Genomic DNA, 4,609 nt, shown 5'->3' with positions numbered 1-4,609 from the left:
ATGCTGCCGCCGCCGCCGTTTTTTTTTCAAAAACCGTTCGGATTTTTTAGAAACCTAGATCTGTTTTTGTTTTTTTAATAGATCGGTTCGTTTTTTTTGATTTAGTTAATTAGCGGACGTTCGTTCGTACGTTTGTTTTAGCGAACATTGTTTGTCGTTTAGTCGCGGACAACGAACGTTCGTTCATTAGCCTGTTCGTCTCGTTTTTTTCCAGGGTTTTGTTTGCGATTATTTTTCGATCACGATTTCTGCCCTGATCTTCGATCTAGTATATCTTTTCGCTCGTTTATCCAAATTAGATGAAACCAGCGCCTAGATCTTTGTCTCGAAGCCCTCTTTCTCTTTAACCAACTTGAACATGATTTTGATACGGTTAGATCTTCTTATTGAGCTTTACCCGTGTTTCTAGTTTGAGTGCTTATGTATGCTATTTTTTGTTTGTGATAGAATTCCCGGAGTGCGAAGCGTGCTACTACGAGTCTCTAGGTTTTGCGGATCATCAGCAAGCCAAGTAACACTTTGATCATACCCTTTATTACCCAGTTTTTATGCATTAGTACCAATCCTCAAACATTGCATGGTTAGGATATGTTTAACATGTGGGTTTGGGAAGTAGATGATGAGGTAGAACCTATTGCCCTTTTATTATCAAACCTTTGGGAGTTACTTCTATGTTATGCTCAGGATTGCTATGCTATGCTCGTAGACATGGATTGGGTGAGTGTATCCATGACATATGTGAGTATTGTTAATTAATGCTTAACTTAAGGTGGCTACTTAAAAAAACATCTAGGTGGATTGGTTGAGGCACCCTGGAGTACCCAGTGGTTGTCAGGGCACCTGGAGAATCCAGTGTTGTCCTAGGATATTCTGGAGTACCCGCGTGATCATCCTACGGTTTGCCACCCAGGCTCAAAGGGATCATAAGATTATTCATGCTAGGAACTTTCGTGTGCAACCACAAGCTATTATGGGCTCTAGCATAGTTAAGTATGTTGCATGACCTCTTTTAGTGGTGGGCTAGCAGATGTAGGGGAAAGTATGTGTAACTGTCCATCCAGAGTAAAGAGTTAATGTTTCTGAAAGACTGTGTCTCGGTCATCCGTTTCTCAAACACCATGTAGTGCGAGAAATCTAATGGAGGAGGTCGAGTCTCATGGGGAAAAGTGCGCAAACCTTCGCAGAGTGTACAAACTAATCATGGTTAGTCGTGTCCCTGGTTATGGGCATCTTGAGTATCTGGTTCTTGGATTATCATGTCGATCTCATCACTCTAAATTAATTTGTTTGGGTTAAGTGATATTGCTTAATTTGGATTGAGTTGGAAGAACCTTCTCAATGTTTGACAACCACCATGATAGTTAAATAAAATTTATTCCTTTGATATAGGGAAAAATTGGCTTTATGCAAAAACTTTAACCATAGAGCTTTCCACCATCCATATATGCATGTAGTGATAGCATTTACTCTGTTCATTACTCTTTGTGTTACATTGCCAGCATATTTCATGTGCTGACCCATTTCGGGCTGCAACATATCATGTTGCGGACTTTTCAGATGATGAGTAAGGTGCCATAGGTCATTGTTGTTCACTCAGCTATGCCGTTGGAGTTGATGGACTCACTTTATCTTCCAAGCCTTCCGCTGTTATCTTATTTAGATGGGCTTAAGCCATATTATTGAAATAAGTTCTCTTTTGAGACATTCGATGTAATAAGTGTGTGATTGAAACTCTGTTATAAATCCTCAAGTACTGTGCGTGTCAGCATTACCGATCCAGAGATGACACTGATGCCCAGAGACTAGACTGTTTGAGGTCTGGTTGCTACAGACTTGACACATGCAAGAAACTTCCACACATTTTCTCTTCCATTCACACTTATTCTTTAAGGGGTTTCTTATAGGTTTTAAATCTTGAAGCTTACATGATCACAACTATGGGCATGTTGTGTTAAATCACTAACCTTGATTTCAGTCTTTTGGTATTATGAAGGAACTTCAACATTGAAGATAGTGAAAGGTGATTTTTTTCTTTTCCTTTGACATATATCTAAGTCCTTTTCCCCCTCTTCTCTCTCATGTTCCATTAATTCAACATTGAAGAAACTTCAACATTGAAGATAGTGAAAGGTGATTTCAGATTTTTCGTTTCCTTTGAAGATAGTGTGCATCTGTTGAATGCAAGAGATGGATGCTTTGAATAAGAAGAGCACAATACTTGTATGTGAAGCCCTCTGGTATCCTTGTCAGGCATGTTTTCTTCACCCACTTCAAATTTACGTACATAGGGTGCATCTGTGCGCACTTGTTGGGCCATTCATGTGAACCATCTCTGTATGACCAACCAATGCTAGCCTCACTTTAAATACCTTATGCATCTCTCCTTCACATGGATTTAGAGTGAAATAATGGATAACACACTAAATATTATATGCTTCCTTCATCTGATTGTTGCATCCTCTTTATCCATCAAAAAACAATGTTCTTCTATGCTGGTTAATGTTGGCTCTGGGAGCTACGATGCTGCGCTCACTGGTGACTCCGGTGCCGCAGGCGCAGGTACCACGACGGGGTGTTGTGTTGCTCTGCAACATCGTCATCTTCAGAGGAGATGCAGGCATCAGATGAATGCGTGTGGTGGATGGGATGAGAGGAGAGAAGATGTCGGACTGTGTTGCTGGGATCGAAAGGCCACTGGTGCCCGATCAGACTGCCGACGAGGCGGATGAATTTGTTAGAAATCATCCGGCTGATTCGTAGCATTGGCCATTAATTCCTGGGCATACGCACTTTTTAGTTCAGTTTGATTTCTGACTCATTAGCCACATGATATACAGTATAGTGTTAGCTGATAGTATACTATATAGCATTTTAAGTAGTGCACTTTGTTTATAGCATGCTAATCAGTACCGATCTTAAAGAATTGGAATAACTACAAATATAGAGCTCATGCTTCATATTTTTGTGAAGAAATTATGTCGTAAGTTCAATTCAAAAGTTCTTTTTATACATCATTTTTTCCACATACTTCATAAATTTTATTATTTTGAAAAATTAAACCGAGAACAGTCTTACATTTGTTCCTTTTTCCAATAATTTTAGTTGTTTTTAACTACATGCTTATACATTTCTTTTAATGCGGTTTCCGCAGCAACGCGCGAGACATCATCTACGTTAATTTGTTTTATGCTTAGTAATAAGATTATAAACTTAATCAAAGTGCATGTTGGCACTATCTTATCAGCGAAGTAATATAACTCAGAATACAATGTTTATGAACATAATTTTAGAATATGTTTTCAAATAAACAAGTATCAGATCCTGCACAACTCGACAAAATGGAAGCTCTAACAATCATACTCAAGCAGCAACAACAGCAATATGCATCATCTACAAACAGCAGTGCAAGTCCTACAAGCATAAAACATACTCCTAAACTTTCAGATGTCATTTTTATACTCCATCTGTACTCACCTACTCATGTGATCATGTTTATACTCCCTGTGATCATGTCTAATCATGGAGTATTGTAAATCATTTAATATTGTTTAATCATGTAAATTTACTCACCTACCGTAACCCATTTAATCATGTTTATACTCATCTATATTGCACTCCATGTATGATCTATACTCCTTGTTTCAGCTATAAAAAATTACAACACTCCTTGGTGTTTTATACTACCTTCCGCTCATCCCCTAAGAACTGAATCACAGGGATGTCGTGCATTGTTCTACTCCAACAAAACTTGTAATATGGATATCACGGTACATAGGAATCAACTATTCCATGACACGAGAGTAAAATCTTCTTATTACCAGTACATTATCCCATGATAGTAGCTAACTGGACTGCAACAACAGGCACAGAAGCACAAACAAACCATCCATGACCATGAAACAGAGCAAGGTACTACAACCGCACAAGAGAGTGATCTAGAGGTCGGAGATGGACTCACCGGAGAGGAGGTTGTAGTCGACGACACACACACACCAGTCGCCGCCACTGAAAATGTTGGCTACTAACTCGAATTAGAAGGCAGTGAGGGAATCCCTTCCCCTGGCACGAGCTTCGGATCGACGGTAGCACTTGTTCCTTCCTATTGAGGATTTTCGGCAATGGATAAGAGAAGGCATCATCACACAAAAAAATCCTATGAAAATTAAAATGGCCATGGGGTGCTGCTGCTTACCCGAGGAGATGTTGAGGTGGAGTGACGCGGCCAAGCGGAAGCACGTGGAGGTCTCAATCTGGGAGGAAAGGGGGAGATAGAAGGTGAGTATTAGCGGTGCACTAAGCCACATGAGGAGAAGGGTGAAGAGATGACCTTGAGGGGATCGAGCTCGGTCCATGGCATCTGTGGGAGTGGAGGAAGGTCGATCCATGGTGTAGTGAGAGGGGTGCTGAGCGAGGAAGAAGCAGAAGACCCCCTCTCCTCTCCTGGCGCGTGAGCATGTCTGTCGAGGTGGAAGAAGCCCGCCCTTCGACGACGGCGCTGGCGACCATAGCGTGATGTTGGTTGCCAGTTGTGGTCGGATCTGGCCACCGCCTGGCCGCTCGATCTCCCCCTTCAAGCTTTGTTCGATTACAGCCTGCCCTAAGAGGGTTG

At 41.1% G+C, this 4,609-nt stretch overlaps 1 long non-coding RNA gene across 7 annotated transcripts in view; it reads right to left on the bottom strand.

The window, feature by feature from the left end:
- LOC119276420 overlaps positions 1-4,603 on the bottom strand; it is a 15,439-nt gene extending 10,836 nt beyond the window's left edge. For 5 of the 7 annotated variants that reach the window (XR_005136610.1, XR_005136608.1, XR_005136609.1 and 2 more), the window contains exons 1-3: positions 4,328-4,603; positions 4,193-4,250; positions 3,959-4,099 (exon numbers count right to left, since the gene is read on the bottom strand). This is a non-coding gene — a long non-coding RNA (uncharacterized LOC119276420). Of the gene's footprint in view, positions 1-2,459; positions 2,777-3,790; positions 4,100-4,192; positions 4,251-4,327 lie in introns of those variants that run through there. The other 2 variants (XR_005136611.1, XR_005136605.1) reach the window with 2 other exon arrangements.
- Positions 4,604-4,609: the final 6 nt, after the last annotated feature.

The sequence above is a fragment of the Triticum dicoccoides genome, chromosome 3B, assembly GCF_002162155.2.
Source record: "Triticum dicoccoides isolate Atlit2015 ecotype Zavitan chromosome 3B, WEW_v2.0, whole genome shotgun sequence".
Taxonomy (NCBI): Eukaryota; Viridiplantae; Streptophyta; class Magnoliopsida; order Poales; family Poaceae; genus Triticum; species Triticum dicoccoides.
Note: the sequence above shows the minus strand (reverse complement) of the source record. Positions and strands in the feature narration are given on the sequence as shown.